General features: G+C 45.3%; 1 long non-coding RNA gene across 1 annotated transcript in view; it reads left to right on the top strand.

Moving 5' to 3' along the window:
* The first annotated feature begins 1,137 nt into the window (after positions 1–1,137).
* The window catches only part of LOC146797620 (uncharacterized), a 125,760-nt gene continuing 106,923 nt past the window's right edge, over positions 1,138–19,974 (top strand). The window contains exon 1 of the long non-coding RNA XR_014968507.1: positions 1,138–1,254. This is a non-coding gene — a long non-coding RNA (uncharacterized LOC146797620). The remainder of the gene's footprint in view (positions 1,255–19,974) is intronic.

Here is a 19,974-nt window from a genome sequence, read left to right as displayed (position 1 = left end):
CTATTTGCCTAAGATCACACACTTTGGAGTGGGGTAGACACAATTAATCCAGTTTTTATGGTTTCAGTTTATACAAATCAGCCACTAAATTGATATCTGTTTGCCTCTCATTGTTACCTTAATTGTGAATGTTTTCTCCTCAGTACATGATGCTGGTGAACTCTGAAAGTGAAGGGCTATATATAACTATCCTAGCTGTCTTCCTCTTAAAAAATGGTGTGAAAATGTGCTTTTTACTGCTCCGTTCTTTTATATGAACATTTTTTGCTTTACCTTTAACATGCATTATTTAAAATGTCAAAAGAAAAGGTTTTTTCACTGTGCTCTTCCAATAGCTCCCATCAGATAAGCAATTCAAAAGGCCTGTACACGACTGCTAAGATTCACACTTGCATGCTTGCATTGCACTCTGACACGGAAGACAATGATGATGGCAAACCCGAAAGCAGATGATGCCGAGCAGAGACTCAGGCCTCTAAGGCAGCTTGACAGAGGAGGCAAAGAATACTAGTACTCATGCTTTCGGCTATTAGGTGCAATGGCGTTGCTCCAAGAGGTGTCTCTCAGCTGCAGCTGGTGAAGGGAGAAGGAAAATACGTCACCGAATAATCCCAGCTTTGATGCAGGTGAGTCAGAAGTTGATGGGCTGGCCCGAGTGAAAAGACAGAGGACTGCAGAGGCCGAAGGGTGACCGACAGGCAAAAGGCTTCAGCAACCGTTAAGAACTTAGGGACAAGTGAAATACTTTGCCTCACTATAATCCCATCTCCTATTCTCATGGGCTGAGAGTATCTAGGGTCAGCCACTCAGAAGAGGAGGCGGGATCCTGGAAGAACATTAACCTACGTAGCAGATCCGGGAGAGCTGATAACTCGACTGAAGCCCTGGAAATGCTGCTGTTTTAGGCAGCGCCTGACTGCCCTCACCTCTGCCTCACAAGTACAAATGGTGCGTGTGGGATTTGGGCGATATGACTAGGCGGCCCCCTCGCTTAGAGGAGGGGCGCCATTAGTCGCGCCATGAAACCGAGCTGCATTTTGAGGGGATGGTTCTGGTGGTCAGATTTCGCGATGACGTGTGGTATGCGGTTGGAAACCGAAACTAATTTCCTTGTGGTATATAAGGCGGCGTCCCTGGAGTCTCCTCCTCTTTGTCTCTTTGGACCCAGGGAAGCCGCAAGAACGTCGGAAACAAAGGCGAGGCGGGTTCAAGGAGGCCTGGCGTAGTGTAGTTAAACATCGAGCGATTAGATCAGTTAAGTATTGTGTTGGTTCGATTCCTTGTAAAACGATTGCATTTTCTTTAATTTTCTTGGTAATTGAATAATTTTAGTCACATTGCTAATTTACATTTTGATCGTAGGGGCAGCGCACAAATAATTCTTCTTGTGAGGCCAAGTTCAGGGGTTCGATTCCTTGTGGAACGATTGGATTTTGTTTAATTTTCTTCATAATTGAATTATTTTAGCCACATTGCTAATTTCATTGTGATCGTAGGGGCAGCGCACAATTAATTCTTAAGGTGAGGCCAAGTTCAGGGGTTCGATTCCTTGTGGAACGATTGGATTTTGTTTAATTTTCTTCATAATTGAATCATTTTAGCCACATTGCTAATTTCATTGTGATCGTAGGGGCAGCGCACAATTAATTCTTAAGGTGAGGCCAAGTTCACGTGTTCGATTCCTTGTGGAACGATTGGATTTTGTTTAATTTTCCTTGTAATTGAATTAGGTTAGTCCCATTGCTAATTTCCATTGTGATCGTAGGGGCAGCGCACAATTAATTCTTATTGTGAGGCCGAGGCGGGAAGCCGTGTGGGGTTTTTTGGGGCTGCCAACGAGCCTGTATGTGGTAGGGAGCGGCTCCGGTGATGCAGCATCATCGTTTCCCGGGGATTTGGGCTTCGGAGTGTGTTGCGATGAGCCTTTGAGGTTGCTCATATTAATTTTTAAATGTGGGCTTTGACACTTAAATGCAGTATCCGGTTGTAACTGTTTTGTTAAGGAGCTTTCTTTAAATATGACGCGCTTATTGTGCGTGCGTGGGACCAATGGGTGCTTTGTCAATGCACGTGAGAATGAAGAAGCTTTTAGCTTAAAAGGGTATACATACTAGCGTGAATACACACTGGTTTCATGTTCATTGTTATAATTCCTCTATAAGGCAAACTTCCCCACTTCGCTACCGTATGTACGTCTCCCCGCATTACACTGCATGCATGTGCGAGCCCGCATTTAACCTGCCAAGCGCATGAAGCCTTCCGTGTAGACGACTAACTCAAGCAAATCATATCCCAATAATTAATACTGCTACGCATCTGCCCGCGTCCATACAGGACGGAGTTTCAAGATGGCGCGCCCCTAAAGAATCCGCAGAGCATAGTGGCGCTCCGCTAACGAGGATCCATGAGGTACCCACCCCTCCCCGAGTGAAGCCCTCCCACCTGGTAACGCCCCTTACCGGATGTAGTCACTTATACGGCCAGAGAGGAGCTTGGCTGGCCGTGCGTACAAAAAAAAAAAAAAGAGGGGCCACAGGTATAGCTAGGGAGGACCGGAGTACACATAAACATTCAAAGAGGGGGCCGTGGATAAAGCTAGAGCGAGGCCTGCCCGCGCACACAGGCACGTGCACATACTTGAGACAGACTTGATATTTTTCATCGTGAGGCGGACGCGGGTGTCCGGGCATTCGAACCTATGCCACACTGCTTAGGTACTCTCGAGCCCTAAAACACTCTGCAGTAGGCCTTCGTTGTGATAGTCATTATTAGTTTCAAGGGATTGGTGCAGTCATGTGAGGGATGGTGCGGCGGGGTTCCAAGCTCACGTTACTTGTCTGTTGCAATACAGAGAAAATAAATAAAGTGCAATGAGCAAATACTCCATTGCACCTTTGTTGTGGTTTACCAATCAAAATGGGCAAGTAACTCCATAATAAGGTTTGCACTAATAATACCGGAGCAATCCAAATGCGCTCTAATTTTCTTCGTTTACTTAAAAGGAACGGTGCCAAAACATGCAGCAAGTCGTTTCGTTTGCTGTAACAAGAGTAGCAGTACTCACAAAATGCACTTGATGGCGGTGATATGTTCAGTCCCAAGGGTATCATTTCCTGGTCTTTTCGGGCAAGGTACCGTAACTACATACTTTTCAGAGACGTTGGTTATTGGTATAGATGTTATGCGATGTTCCAAGCTACAGGTTTTGCATTGGGCGGGATGTGATATCTGGATCAAGGACTACGGAAGTAACAGGCCGCATCTCGGGGTGCCCATGGGGCAGTGGTGGAGACCGGTGGTTTTGGTGGCTGTAGTGAGTGAGGTGTTCGATTCATGCCATGTTTATATGGGAATAACGCAATTTAAAAAAAAAAAAAAAAAAAAGAGAAGTGGTTTAGACTGACGGCTCTGGATCAGGGTGTTCAGATGTAACAGGCGGAACTTTGGGGTGCCTATAGTGCAGCGGTTAGACCGGCAGCTACGAAGGCTGCACTGAGTAGTTCGGATCTGGCCATATTTAATTGGAAGAAGCGCAATGCATGAAGCAGATAATTTTCTGGTATTATTATTATTATTAATATGTTTCTTATATAGCGCCTGAATCGACCCCCGAAGGGGTATCTCCGCGCTTGCCTTGGGAACCCATCCTGGCTTTTCCCTGTGAGATAGCCCCTACAGGGCATCCCCAAGGTGAAACCAGGCATCCCGCCGCGGGGGGCCGTTGTGGAGATTAAGCAAGCTTAATGCCCAGAGTTGCAGAGTGTGAACCCATGATTAGGTCAGGCACCGAAGCGAGAATTATCGAGTCCATGGACATTTGAGCTCAAGACCCTGCCGCATCGGGAATTGAACCCTGGTCCCGGGTCTGACCTCTGCTTCAGGGTCTGCCTGCTCTAACCAGTGAGCCACACTTCTCCACTTAGGTGTCTCATTTTATTGCTTTGGCTTGCATGTGTTTTAACTGGGTGTATAACTCGACATGATTATAAAGGGACAAATGGTGCGGCGGTTCAGACCGGCGGCTCTAGAGGCTGAACTGAGGGGTTTTCATTCTGTCAAGTGGGAGAAATGCAATGCATCAAATCAATATATTTCTGTCATTCTCATATATATTATTTTCTGTTTTGGCTTTCATGTGTTTTAACTTGGTGTATAACAAGGCATAGTTAAAAAAGGACAAAGTATGTAATTGCACTCTTTTCTGCACGAGGGCACCTTGATTGCTATAACACATTGGACAAAGCAAGCGCTAACATTTCTGCTAGCAGGGCTTCAGTTCAGGTTAATTGGAGGACTTATGGTGACATTTTGTGTGGCTTTCAGTGGAGAGGCTTGGGAGGCCATCGGGAAGCGGTTCACAGGCAGTAGCATCTTAGGGCAGCAGGCGCAGGAGTACCAGGTTACGGGAACGCTCCATATCACCCTCTACCGGGCAATAGCTTAATTGCTCCATAACCAGCAATATATTCTTTATGACAATGTCCCAAACCTGGGAAGGGGTACAATGTCACTCGGCTCATTAATTGGTTCCTTTTGAATTAGGAATAGGTGGTGTTACAGCCAGACTTGCTGACCTTGTGCAGACCTAACACATACAGAAGGATGCATAACGTCTCGGCAGGCATGGAAGACTGGGACTCGGTCATAAATATTTGACAAACAAGTAACTTTCAATGTTCCATAGCCACATTTTATAACAGGTGACGTTACGGCCAGACCTGCGGAGTTAGAATAATGTGGGGGGGGGGGGGAATTCGGCTAGTATTGGTACAAGATCTGCACATCAGGTATGAAGCGTACGGGATATATTGTATTGGGCGGTGATTAGGGCAAGCCTCCTCGGTGGCGGGAAAAATGAATGCATCTAAGTTGGAGTATGAAAGAGGGAAGCACACCAAACATTGATGACTTGATTTATTCATTTGTTTATTTTATTCCCTGATATGATCGTGGGAGGCACATCACGCGGACATGGCAGCAACATGTTTTCAAAATGGCGACTTGCAGCAACTTCTGGAGGGTCGGCATATCGGTTCCAGCAGACATGGGAAGGATTCCGTGTCCCGTGTGGTAACTGGTTTGTATGCTATATGCAAATGGCCTCAAGGTACATATAGCCAGCTCACTGTGGTAAGCTTCCAGCTTTCAAACCGGTGATCCCCAAACAGCGGTACATGGGGGAAGGGGCGGCAGCAGCACAGGCAATTTAATCACCTAGGATGGGTTCGGCCCAATGGGGGCGCTACTGTGACTTACAAATACATATATTATGAGTAATGTAACTGGTGATCTTGTAGAATGCAACAAGTTGGCGCTATATATAGACATACATTTCATCTAAAAATTACATCTCAAACAGGTGTGGTTCCTCTCCCCTTGGGGTAAAGGACAGTAAGGGTTGGTAGTGGGGTATGTAGTTGTCTCACTAGCTTATCTTAGAGCAGAAAGGAGTCTTTGTAGCAGTTCTTCAACTGCAGCTACGCTTATCGTAGGCCAAGGTCCTAGATTTCTCAGCGTAATATCGTCATTTGCATGTTCCCCAGCCGTATATCACAAGTTATTTTACTACTATATCTGCGGAGGTTTTGTTCAGCTTAACTCTATCTCCTGGGTTACACTGTTGCTCCCGGTAACAACCTGGGGGCGTGACAAATAGATAAACTGGGACCGCATCATATCACCTGTGCACTCGTGATTAGTATATTGGTATCATATCGTGATCACTTTATGGGGACTGCAGTGGACTTATACTTGTTATAGCAATCTGTATTCATAACCAGGGTCTGCCATGCAAAAATGGCTGTCAAATAACTATATATCAGTAACTATCCGTTTAGATAATTGATGGGCTCATTCACATTCTTAATTAGCAATGGGTCTGCTATTAAGCCAAGGGCTGAGTTAGGGCTCCGAGCAGTGGCTATACTTGCAGCCCTGGGATAACGGTTGTTTGAATCTGGTGGGTCTTCTGGCGTAATTTACGGGGTTAACAAAGCTGTGCAGGTGGGGTGGCTAGTACGCCGGCTACCAATAATGGTATATCGGATGCTTTATTGAATATGTCATATGTTTATGGCGCTCTATTTAGGAGACTTGTCTTACAGCTAAAATAAAGCTGAGTACACCACCAGGAGCGTGGCGCAATGTCGGTGCAATTTATAAGAGTACCGTAATATATTCCATACGCTCGGCTCCAGGAATAAGTGTTGGTTCATGGTGTAGTATCACTCTTTACCTTTTGCAAACAGCATAGCAACCATCCTCAGCGGGGAGATGGTGCTTGTCTGTGCTGCTTGTGGCCAGGATAATAGAAGTCGTCTATACATATCTCGCTTCAGTTCCAGTGCTCCTGTCTTGCGATTTTCGGTGTTGTTAACAGGCACATGCTTAGTTATCGGGGTACAGGGTTTACTAGCAAGTAACATTCCCGGTAGAAGGAGCCAGTAAGAACGCAGTAGGAAGTGGAGCCCCTATGGTCTATTACGAAGGTCATGGCCGTTGGCTGGGTAGTAGGTCACACTCAAGAGTAGGTAAGGGGTGGATTACACTCTCACCTCCGGTACAAGCTGGCCAGGTTTGGGGGATTACACCTGGGACAAGTATCCTAGTGGCAGTACTTACATAAAAAAAAAAGAAAAAAAAAAAAAAAGGGGGGAGGGCAGGTGCCCAGATTTCTGCTGCTAAGACGGGCACTATAAAATATAAGTGCCGGTCCACCATTAGTTATTGAAGTGGTCAGCACGGGCTTCCACTGACTTAGAGTAAACACTGCCCAGCGGGCCGATGTGGTGTGCGGTGCTCCCCCGTCCCCCCCCTCCCTACCGAAGTTATGTATCTGTTTGCTGGGGGCACGTTGGGGCCTGTCGGCGCAAGGTGACGACCAGCTGGACGTTTATCTGTTGCTGTAGGGCGTTGGGGCCTGCCGGCGCAACGTGTGCAGCTGAGTGTTATCTGTTGGCTGTAGCGCATTGGGGCCTGCCGGCGCAATGGGCATAGCTGGGCGTTCAAGGGTATGGGCTACTTTGACGCAATGCTGACTGGCAATGCCAATGTTAATTTCTTACCGGACATGCAGTGAAGTTTTCACAATCATTTTCAGGTTCATTCCCTTCAAAGGCAACAATATTGTGGACGGAAGTGATTATACGAATGGCCTGGGCTGGTGGGGTTCCGGTAATGGCATGAACAAATCGGTGAAAAGTTGAACCATTGCATAAAAACATTTAGTAAAGCCCTTCATGGGTACTATTAGACACGAATTGCTACATTCCGGGATGAAGGAATTGTTCCATGGGAATGGGGTGCATCTGTCTGCCTAGGGGATGGCGGTCTTTGTCCACACTGTGCTGGGGGCTATTCCTGAGCACAGACAGCGCCAGGTAGAGGGGGGGAGGGCGAGTGCGCCAGGGACCTTCTCGCCCTGTGGCGGAGCGCTGGCAGTTAACGCCAAAGGGGGCATGCCCAGCAATGGTGGTTCAGCGACGGGATGAATCCCAAGAGGGGGTACGATGGAACCGTGCAGTGGATAGGCGGGGACTGACCTGCTGGTGGACCTGTCTCTACTGCCTTATCACGCAACGTATGGATTGTGTGGACTCTTTGGGAGGCTGCCTGTGTTCAGGTACCTCGGTGGGCCGGTGCGCTATGCGGTGCCCAGTATTTCAAGCAATTCAATGTTTGCTGTAGCGCGTTGGGGCCTGCCGGCGCAATGTGCGCAGCTGAGCGAGTCGGCCAACAAATTTAAGTACATGTGTATGGCGAAGCAAAATCAATTATAATATTATGACTAATTTCCTTTCTGCCTTTGACATGTGGCAATGTTTGCTGTAGCGCATTGGGGCCTGCCGGCGCAATGTGCTCAGCTGAGTGGGTCGGCCGAGTCAGCCAACAAATTTAAGTACAAGTGTACTGCGAAGCTGAAATCAATTATAATGCTATGCCTAATGTCTTAATGCCTTTGACATGTGGATGTCGCAAAAGTCTGTTGCTGTGGTTGGTTCATGATATATTCCAAGTAGTACTTTACTCCCCTAGTGGGTGTGTAGATTTATATGATTTGATGTAATAAAAATCTACGCCTTGGACAACATAACCGATGTTTGGATATTCTTGGGCCCCAGTGGGCGATGAGGGGTGACAGAAGTGAAGGGGAGTGAGTGTTTCATTGTGCGCGTACTATTGAAGTCGTCCACCTCACATGCGCAGTGTGTGGTTGTATGCTGTTATGGTGCACTGCTACTTACAGGAGGGGCAGTATGAGGGCCTCAGACCAACTCTTCCACTCTCCTTCTCCTCCTTCCTCCAAGACTAGCGGGCTCTGCCCCCCAACGCCCTCATACAGGAACCGTCCATGATATGTACCTAACGCCTGTTAACTATACCTTAACCTTTGGTTTTGTCAGTGAATTTCTAGGGCTATATAATCAAATTCCACATATTGCGCATCAGGCCTTGGCCTGCAACCCGTCCCCTGCGTCTAGCCTGCCATAGGTGCCTATCCCCCACTGAGGATGCCCTTCAAAGGCTTGTGCCCAACTAGCCTGGGGTGGTCAGTGCTCATTCAGATGAATGATACAACGATGTTTAATCCTGGCGTTTGCCCCAAATAAATATTTGCAACTTTTTCATCTGTGAAGCGCCTGGCCACAATGTGTGCAAGTGGCCTTCCTTGCATTCACAATCCTTTCCCACTTGGCAAGCAAGGGACCTTTTGTTGGGTATTCTTCTCTACTTAGAAAGGATGGAACCCGCTCAAACACTTCTTGTTCTTCACCTGCAGAAGTTGGAGGTTGGCTGCTGCAGCAAAATCTTGCTTCTCTTTGTTAAATGGTTGGCACATTTTAATGTGGCTCTTTTCCTATGTCCTGCTCTGTATAGAATGGACTAGATAATGATGGCTGTGTGGAAGGTGGTGTCCTGCTTTCTAGGAGAAGTAAACTTGTTTTTTCGGTTCGTGAAACGTTTCATCCAATTAGTGATAGCATTTCCGTCTTTTAAATATTTCAGGATTGGCAGACGATTTAGGAGACCTGCTGATGTTAGAAGACAGGGCTTTCACTGTAACTGCGGCAGTTCCATATACCAGTTCTGTAAATCCCTTCAATTTAGGATAGGTTAATAGGAAATGCTGTTGTTCTACGTTGTTTGACAGTAGACGCCATAAAAGAAGAATACAAAAAATGCACAACTTTGTAGTTGCAAACTATTATTTGCACTTTTATAGACCTTCAAAGTTCACAAATCACGTTAGCTGACCCACCCATGCATCTTTTTCCGAATTGGCAAAGGATTCACAGAACCTTGCAGACCTTTGCAGAAGTTTAATTGGTTCTTTTGAATGTGTTGCTTCACATATAAATAGATCTTGAATATTTGACTCAGTTCAACGGACTCCTTCCTATTTTAGAGTACTGCAGCAAAGGGGAATTTACACTCTTTGGTGTGCTGTTTTTCTGTGTGGAACCAATACATTTTGCTCTTCAAAATAGCTTCTGAACATACAGATCGAGAGAGAGAAAATGCATTACAGATAGAAGAATTGTAAATAAATGACGCTGAAGGTTCCATGACCCCCTCTGGTATCTATTGTATGGACATATTTCGCTTTTTAACCTGATAAAATGAACTTGTAATCCAAGTACTAAGGGGTCTATTAGGATAGGGAACGGATGGCTGCCAGGCCTGCGATGGCAACCACCGGACCGGCGGCGGACATCCGCCCGCGATCGCAACCCTGAAAACTACCGATCCCATTACCATGGCGATGATGACCGCGGCGGTGAGAATCTCCGCCCAACACTTTTCTGCCGGTACCAGTCCGCACGCATGCCTAGCGGACGGAACTGGACCGCTACAATGATGCCGGTGCAGGGCCAGGCTCTGCCGGCATGATTATGATGCCGGCAGTAGCCAGCCTTTCCACGACTTTGGAACCGCCATGGAAAGGCATGTGGAGAATGTCTCTGGGGGCCCATTGCGAGCCCCCACTGTGTTGGGAGGTTGTGTGGGTCACTGGGGGGTACCCACGGTACCCCCATACATGTCCCTGTACCAGGTTCAGGCAATGTGGAGTGCCTGCCACGCAGTGCAGTGACATGCATGACATGCTCCTTTTCACACCGCAGCGTTCAACTGCGGAGCATCCTAATTGGGCCGGCGGTTATGCCGCGGTCCTTGAGAGTGGTCTTTTCCCGCTACAATGGCGGTCGGGGAGAACTTCCGACCGCCATCCTAATAGGCCCCTAAGTTTGCACTCTGTGCATGAAGAAGGTCAGCAAAGGCAACCGATGGGAATACACCTTCAGAACAACATTTTAAAAGCATCTTAATGAATGCTATGAATGTTGGTTCATTACGGAAAAATTGAATAGGAAGATGGACATCGAACAGTTGGTACATTTTTTGCAGCTATATGGTATGCTATCCCTGCTGGTGATCAATTTACGTTACAACAAACAAATGATGGACGGAATGCTGACAATGCATACATTCTCCCCCAGTCAAGAGATCTGGGTTAAATCCATCGTTCTTTTGCCCACTACACCACCCCAGTTTAGACATGGCCATATGCAAATCAGTCTTGACCCTGTGCCTCATGGGAACAGTCCAGCCCGAACTGCCAAGCCATGTCTTCCCTGGACCGGAATCAAGCATCCTAGGACCGGTTTCTGGCTATCAGCCGTCATCAGCCAGGATAGCTTGACTCCAGTGGCGTAGTGAGCACGGGTCCCACGTCTGGGAATACCCATCCCACTTAGGGCGAAAAGCGTTACAACAAACAAATGATGGACGGAATGCTGACAATGCATACATTCTCCCCCAGTCAAGAGATCTGGGTTAAATCCATCGTTCTTTTGCCCACTACACCACCCCAGTTTAGACATGGCCATATGCAAATCAGTCTTGACCCTGTGCCTCATGGGAACAGTCCAGCCCGAACTGCCAAGCCATGTCTTCCCTGGACCGGAATCAAGCATCCTAGGACCGGTTTCTGGCTATCAGCCGTCATCAGCCAGGATAGCTTGACTCCAGTGGCGTAGTGAGCACGGGTCCCACGTCTGGGAATACCCATCCCACTTAGGGCGAAAAGCGTTACAACAAACAAATGATGGACGGAATGCTGACAATGCATACATTCTCCCCCAGTCAAGAGATCTGGGTTAAATCCATCGTTCTTTTGCCCACTTCACCACCCCAGTTTAGACATGGCCATATGCAAATCAGTCTTGACCCTGTGACTCATGGGAACAGTCCAGCCCGAACTGCCAAGCCATGTCTTCCCTGGACCGGAATCAAGCATCCTAGGACCGGTTTCTGGCTATCAGCCGTCATCAGCCAGGATAGCTTGACTCCAGTGGCGTAGTGAGCACGGGTCCCACGTCTGGGAATACCCATCCCACTTAGGGCGAAAAGCGTTACAACAAACAAATGATGGACGGAATGCTGACAATGCATACATTCTCCCCCAGTCAAGAGATCTGGGTTAAATCCATCGTTCTTTTGCCCACTACACCACCCCAGTTTAGACATGGCCATATGCAAATCAGTCTTGACCCTGTGCCTCATGGGAACAGTCCAGCCCGAACTGCAAAGCCATGTCTTCCCTGGACCGGAATCAAGCATCCTAGGACCGGTTTCTGGCTATCAGCCGTCATCAGCCAGGATAGCTTGACTCCAGTGGCGTAGTGAGCACGGGTCCCACGTCTGGGAATACCCATCCCACTTAGGGTGAAAAGCGTTACAACAAACAAATGATGGACGGAATGCTGACAATGCATACATTCTCCCCCAGTCAAGAGATCTGGGTTAAATCCATCGTTCTTTTGCCCACTACACCACCCCAGTTTAGACATGGCCATATGCAAATCAGTCTTGACTCTGTGCCTCATGGGAACAGTCCAGCCCGAACTGCCAAGCCATGTCTTCCCTGGACCGGAATCAAGCATCCTAGGACCGGTTTCTGGCTATCAGCCGTCATCAGCCAGGATAGCTTGACTCCAGTGGCGTAGTGAGCACGGGTCCCACGCCTGGGAATACCCATCCCACTTAGGGCGAAAAGCGTTACAACAAACAAATGATGGACGCCCCGAGACGTGGGTCCCTTGCTCTCCATGCCACTGGAAATCAAGCAAGCCTGGCTGAAGACGGCTGAAATGCCAGAAACAGGTCCTAGGATGCTTGTTTCCAGTCCAGGTAGGACCTGGCTTGGCAGTTCGGTCTGGACTGTTCCCATGAGGCACAGGGTCAAGACTGAATTGCATATGGCTGGGTTCAAACTGGAACGGCATGGTGAGCAAAAAAACGATGGATTTATGCCCAGATCTCTGTACTGGGGTGAATGTATGACATTGTTCTGCATTCTGTCCATCAATTGTTGTTTTTGCATTTGTCACCCCGAGTGGGAAGGGTATGCTCAGACGTGAGTCCCTTGCTCTCCATGCCACTGGAATCAGGCTATCCTGGCTGACGAGGGCTGAAAGCCCGAAACCGGTCCTAGGATGCTTGTTTCCAGTCCAGGGAGGACCTGGCTTGGCAGTTCGGGCTGGACTGTTCCCATGGGGCACAGGGTCAAGACTGATTTGCATATGGCTGGGTTCAAACTGGAATGGCATGGTGAGCAAAAAAACGATGGATTTAGGCCCAGATCTCTGTACTGGGGTGAATGTATGACATTGTTCTGCATTCTGTCCATCAATTGTTGTTTTTGCGGTGATCAATTTACAGCATGAACAGAAAACCACCAATTCCTGTTTGTCGTCATTTATGCCAGTTTTTAATTTTGCTTATCTTCATTCTTTGATTGTTACTTGGGAAGTGAAACTAGGTCTGTTTTCACTTTTCACAGAAATACAAATCACAAGAATATGTCTATACCACCCAAAAATGGTTCTTCCCTGAACAAACTTTAATGTTATGTAAAAGAAAAACTTGTTTGCTGTTTGTTTTGTCAGTAAGAGATTGTGAGTGAAAGTGCAGAACACGAGGGAAGTAAATGAATTAAACAGTGAGTGAGAAAGTAAGTGAGAGAGAGTGTGAAAGGGAGGAAGAAAGACAGATTCACTGAGTAGGTAAGTTTGAGAGTTAGATAGACAATGAGTATGAGAGATTGAGGCAAATTGAAAGAGCATGAGGGAGGTTGTAAGGAAGAGTGTGTACAGGAAATAATGGATGACTGAGAATGCAAGTGAGCGACTGAATGAGAGTTGGTGATTAAAGAGTGAGTGAGAGTGAATGAGACAGTGATTAAAAGTAAGGTACCCAGTGCGTGAAATGTTGAGTCATTGAAAATAAGGAGTGAGTGAGAAATAGTAAGTGGATGAGCTTGGAAGTTAGAGAGAGAGTGTGAGACGGTGAGTGAACTGGTAGGGAATTGTGAGTGTGATGTATGAGTAAAAGAAAGTGAATGAGGGAGTGGAGGGGTGAGAATAAGAGTGAAAGCCTGAGTGAGAACAAGTGAGAAAAAGTGAGCGACAATGAGTGACCTATAGCATAAAAAGGTAAGGGGGCAGTGAGAGAAATGATAGGTGAGTGACAATTTAAGACAGAGTGAGTAGGCATGTATGAAAGTGAAAAAGAGAGTGAGGGAGTGAAAGATAATAAATGAAAGAGAAAGAGGGAGTGAAGGAGGCTATGAGGGAGTGGGCACACTTGATAGAATAGTAAATAAAAAAATAATTGAGAACCTGAAAAAGAGGTAGTGAATAAGGAGTGACAGAATCTATGGGAGATTCATTTTTTTATATTATTGAGAGTGCAAGCACTAGAAAAAATTACAGCATGTGCATTATCAATCTTAAGACATATGAAAAAAATAAATATTAAATTATAATATCCCCAGAGAGAATACAAATCATTGTAGACATCACAGATACATAGCGATATTCAAATAAATCATTAAGCAGCAAACAATATGAGCATAGTATACAGCAATTTCTTAGTCTAACACTAAAATAATATCTTAAATTCACCCAGATGCCATAAAATTTCACCATGGATCCTCTAACCATTGCGATATGGCTTCCATTACCTCTTTTCACCACTACTCAAATTTAGGCGGGAAAACAGATTTCCAGTTCTTCGCAATATTTAACCTAGCCAGAGAGAGGACGTAAACAACCCAGTCATTAGTGCCTATGCCCAACAACATCGTCTTTGGAGTGTTTATCACTCAAGAGGTTTGTGTAAGAGATATTTGCCGCTTAACCGAGGACTAGAATGATGAGAGTTTGGGGCAAGTAATGAACATATGGATGGTATTGGCCACTCCGGTTGAGCAACATTAGCAGCTATACGATCTATTGTACCCTTTGCTCAGTTTGTCGGGTCTGATGTGAAAATCGAATATTGTACAATACAGCTGGTCTCTCAGTCTGGAGAAATGACCTTACAGAATTGGTCTAAAATCCTGCTCTGTGACCACCTCACCTATGCTATGAGTCCAGTTATCAGCCCATACTCCCTGGCCATTTGAAAGAGACTGAATAAGACGACTACATTTTTTTAGATACTATACAGGTGTTTACAAAAAATTATTTATGTAATAGCCTGAGCTAGTGGAAATATGATATTGGGGTCCCTACTGAGTAAAAAAAAAATATGGATCTGTAGATACTTTAAAAAGTTACCACGGGGTATGGCAAAATCTACTTGTCAATCAGAGAATGTTTTTATCCCAAACACATTCTTCATATCACTTAACCACTTAATACCCAAGTTTCCCTAGGTACCAAAGTAAGAGGAGGTGAAGCAGTTGGGTAGATCTAGATTATTAACAGCGCTGTAAAGCCATGAAGGGATAACATTTTCAGAAACCACCTCATATTGCTCTAAATCTTGTCAAGAGCAGACGTGGTCTTAAGTCTCACTCTTTGCAGAATTCTTTGCTTTGAAATTTGGTACGGTTTACGTTATAATCCTTCAAGAATATAATGGCATGACGTCAGTTCTCTGGATAAATTTCATACATCTGTGAATACGATTGGTCATACTGGCCCAGTAATAGAGACACCAGTCAGAAACTGCCCATCCACCTTTAGTTATTGGAAGTTTTAAACTTTTTAAAGACCTCCGCTCTTTCTTCTCCTTCCAAATAAATCTTGGAACTACATAATCTAGAAATCTAGAGTAGCTATAAGGAACGTAAAGAGGTAATGAGCGAAAAAGATGCAGGATTTTTGGAAGAATATTCATTTTAATTTGGTTCATTCTCCCAATTAGGGCGATGGGTAAATGCATCCATTTGTCCAGCAGTAGCCTACTCTGCCGTAACTGTGCAGTATAGTTATGCTCAAAACATTGCTTAATGGTAGGTGCTAAAATAATATCCAGATTCCCAGCTTGAGTTGCCACCCTCAGATGGCAACTGCTTCCTCCCCCTGCTAGAATAAGTTACTTTTTATGTACATTTAGGGGCTTATTTACAAGCCCCTTCGGCTGACAGTGTGTCACTTTTAAAATGGGAAAAAGTGACGTACCAGCCAAACTCGAACGATAAATATTCAACACATTGAATTGTAGGTTCTGAACAGTGTGAGAATATTAATACATCATTTGCACAGACTCGCAGGGCGGAAGCAAGCATCCGGTACGGATTTCTGGGGATGCTTCTAAGTAAAAGCCTAATGTATGGTGCCATGTATAGACCAGGAGCGAGTGGGCAACCTTGTTGAGTGCTGTGCCATATAGGAAGACAAGATGTTAGTTCCTGATATATGCTAATCTGAGCTCTCAGGACCTTATAAATAGCCTTGACGGTATTAATAAATCTGGTGCTGAAATTGAAATGGAAATGTAGTTCCCAGAGAAATTTCCAGGAAACATGATCAAATGCTTTCTCTGCATCGAGTAGCATAATATCCAAAGGTTCCTGGAGAGTCTCGACATGGTCTATAAGTGTAGTAATTAAATTAGTATGAGAGGTCCTATCTTTCCCTGGAATGAAGCCATGTTGTTAAGGAGATACAAGCTGAGAGATAATCTTATTATCCCGATTTGCCAAAAGCTTGATAAATATTTTTGATTCGGCATTGAGAAGTGAAATCGGCCTCTATGAATGACACTCGGTACGCTGACAAAATTTCGACACCCAAAATATCCCCATACAATGATGTCAAAATATCTATATCCTATACTTATAAGAGTAAGTACAAAAATATTGAGAAAAAAATATCGATATCATAAATATAGTTTCACAAAATATTATATATATATATATATATATATATATATATATATATATATATATATATGAAAGAAAGGTTACCCCTTGGGTGGAGGCACACTCAGGATCACTCAGCTCAACAGGCACAATCCCATTAAATCCGCTGCCAACGCGTTTCAAGCCCATAGCCCTTCCTCATGGGCAGCTTGTGATTTAGACAATGGCGTACAGAGAACCAGCGTTTTCCCATCTTTTATTTCCATTGCTCCTGAAATAGAAAAATTCAATGAATTGTGGGACTGGTAGTCTCGTAAACAATCAAACCCAAATGGGGTACGTCCATTATCAAAATATATCAAATTCAATTTTAATTTCCTGGGAAACAGAGTGTCCAGTGAGCACGGCATCTCCTGCTCCGCCTCGCTGAACCAATTTCGATAGGGGCGGACCCGCAAAGTTCCTGCAGTGGTGCCATCCGTGACCGGGGTTGGTCACTCAGATACGGAAGAAAGGTTACCCCTTGGGTGGAGGCACACTCAGGATCACTCAGCTCAACAGGCACAATCCCATTAAATCCGCTGCCAACGCGTTTCAAGCCCATAGCCCTTCCTCATGGGCAGCTCGTGATTTAGACAATGGCGTACAGAGAACCAGCGTTTTCCCATCTTTTATTTCCATTGCTCCTGAAGTAGAAAAATTCAATGAATTGTAGGACTGGTAGTCTCGTAAACAATCAAACCCAAATGGGGTACGTCCATTATCAAAATATATCAAATTCAATTTCAATTTCCTGGGAAACTGAGTCTCCACTGAGCACGGCATCTCCTGCTCCGCCTCGCTGATCCAATTTCGATAGGGGCGGACCCGCAAAGTTCCTGCAGTGGTGCCATCCGTGACCGGGGTTGATCACTCAGATACGAAAGAAAGGTTACCCCTTGGGTGGAGGCACACTCAGGATCACTCAGCTCAACAGGCACAATCCCATTAAATCCGCTGCCGACGCGTTTCAAGCCCATAGCCCTTCCTCATGGGGAGCTCGTGATTTAGACAATGGCGTACAGAGAACCAGCGTTTTCCCATCTTTTATTTCCATTGCTCCTGAAATAGAAAAAATCAATGAATTGTGGGACTGGTAGTCTCGTAAACAATCAAACCCAAATGGGGTACGTCCATTATCAAAATATATCAAATTCAATTTCAATTTCCTGGGAAACAGAGTGTCCAGTGAGCACGGCATCTCCTGCTCCGCCTCGCTGATCCAATTTCGATAGGGGCGGACCCGCAAAGTTCCTGCAGTGGTGCCATCCGTGACCGGGGTTGGTCACTCAGATACGAAAGAAAGGTTACCCCTTGGGTGGAGGCACACTCAGGATCACTCAGCTCAACAGGCACAATCCCATTAAATCCGCTGCCGACGCGTTTCAAGCCCATAGCCCTTCCTCATGGGCAGCTCGTGATTTAGACAATGGCGTACAGAGAACCAGCGTTTTCCCATCTTTTATTTCCATTGCGGAACGGGAACAGCTTTAATTTCATTTTTCCACAGTCACGTTTTACCCTGGTGGAATTGATTGCATTTCACAAATGGATTTGATGGCAGTACCTTATTTGAGGTTTGATTGTTGAACTACCAGCCCCATAATTCATGTGATTCCCATTCAAGGAGTTATTGAAATAAAGGAAGGGAATATGCTGGTTGCTGCTTACCTGCCTTTCATTTGAATCATAAACCGCCCATGAAGAAGGGCGAATGGCCTGAAACGCGTCGGCGGCAGATTTCCAGGGGCCGCGTGTGTGGAAGAAGAGCTATCCTGGGTTGTGCCTCCACCAGTGGGGTAACTTTTGTAGATACTTTAGTGACCGACCCCGGTCACGGATGGCACCACTTCTTTAACCGTGTGGGTCTGCTGCCGCCATAGATTCAGAGCGGCGTGCGGAACGGGAACAGCTTTAATTTCATTTTTCCACAGTCACGTTTTACCCTGGTGGAATTGATTGTATTTCACAAATGGATTTGATGGCAGTACCTTATTTGAGGTTTGATTGTTGAACTACCAGCCCCATAATTCATGTGATTCCCATTCAAGGAGTTATTGAAATAAAAGAAGGGAATATGCTGGTTGCTGCTTACCTGCCTTTCATTTGAATCGCAAACCGCCCATGAAGAAGGGCGAATGGCCTGAAACGCGTCGGCGGCAGATTTCCAGGGGCGGCGTGTGTGGAAGAAGAGCTATCCTGGGTTGTGCCTCCACCAGTGGGGTAACTTTTGTAGATACTTTAGTGACCGACCCCGGTCACGGATGGCACCACTACTTTAACCGTGTGGCTCTGCTGCCGCCATAGATTCAGAGCGGCGTGCGGAACAGGAACAGCTTTAATTTCATTTATCCACAGTCACGTTTTACCCTGGTGGAATTGATTGTATTTCACAAATGGATTTGATGGCAGTACCATATTTGAGGTTTGATTGTTGAACTACCAGCCCCATAATTCATGTGATTCCCATTCAAGGAGTTATTGAAATAAAAGAAGGGAATATGCTGGTTGCTGCTTACCCGCCTTTCATTTGAATCGCAAACCGCCCATGAAGAAGGGCGAATGGCCTGAAACGTGTCGGCGGCAGATTTCCAGGGGCCGCGTGTGTGGAAGAAGAGCTATCCTGGGTTGTGCCTCCACCAGTGGGGTAACTTTTGTAGATACTTTAGTGACCGACCCCGGTCACGGATGGCACCACTACTTTAACCGTGTGGCTCTGCTGCCGCCATAGATTCAGAGCGGCGTGCGGAACGGGAACAGCTTTAATTTCATTTTTCCACAGTCACGTTTTACCCTGGCGGAATTGATTGTATTTCACAAATGGATTTGATGGCAGTACCTTATTTGAGGTTTGATTGTTGAACTACCAGCCCCATAATTCATGTGATTCCCATTCAAGGAGTTATTGAAATAAAAGAAGGGAATATGCTGGTTGCTGCTTACCTGCCTTTCATTTGAATCGCAAACCGCCCATGAAGAAGGGCGAATGGCCTGAAACGCGTTGGCGGCAGATTTCCAGGGGCCGCGTGTGTGGAAGAAGAGCTATCCTGGGTTGTGCCTCCACCAGTGGGGTAACTTTTGTAGATATATATATAAAATAAATCAATAAATATTTCATATATTAAAGAATAAAATTAATTAAAAAATGAATTAGATTTAATATACATTTTAACAAATATAACAAACAAATGTGATTTAAAAAAGATAAACACACATAAATATTAATACATATATATATATGCATATTTACTTCAAAACAATTATTAGACTAATCATTTTAATGTATGTTATCATTTTAAAATTATATAAAAATTTAACAAATAAATATACCAATATATACATATACCAATAACATAAAATCTATTAAAAAAACTATTATATTATAAATGAAACCACTAAACTATTTTCCCACTACAGTCAGTGAGTGCAACAGTAGGGAAAGTATTGGATAGTGGGGGTAAAAATTACTATTCCCACTCCAATGAGTGCAACAGTAGAGAAAGTGTTGGAAAGAGGAGGGGTAAAAATTACTATTCCCCCTCCAGTGAGTGCAACAGTAGGGAAAGTGTTGGATAGCAGAGGGATACAATTTACTATTCCCACTCCAGTGAGTGTAACAGTTGGAAACGTGTTGGATAGCGGAGGGGTAAAAATTACTATTCTCACTCAAATTAGTGCATCAGTAGGGAAAGTTTTGGATAACAGAGGGGTAACATTTACTATTCCCATTCCACTGAGTGCAATAGTAGAGAAAGTGTTGGGTAGCTGAGGGGTAACAA

Source organism: Triturus cristatus, chromosome 9 (assembly GCF_964204655.1).
Source record: "Triturus cristatus chromosome 9, aTriCri1.1, whole genome shotgun sequence".
In the NCBI taxonomy this organism is placed as follows: domain Eukaryota; kingdom Metazoa; phylum Chordata; class Amphibia; order Caudata; family Salamandridae; genus Triturus; species Triturus cristatus.
Note: the sequence above shows the minus strand (reverse complement) of the source record. Positions and strands in the feature narration are given on the sequence as shown.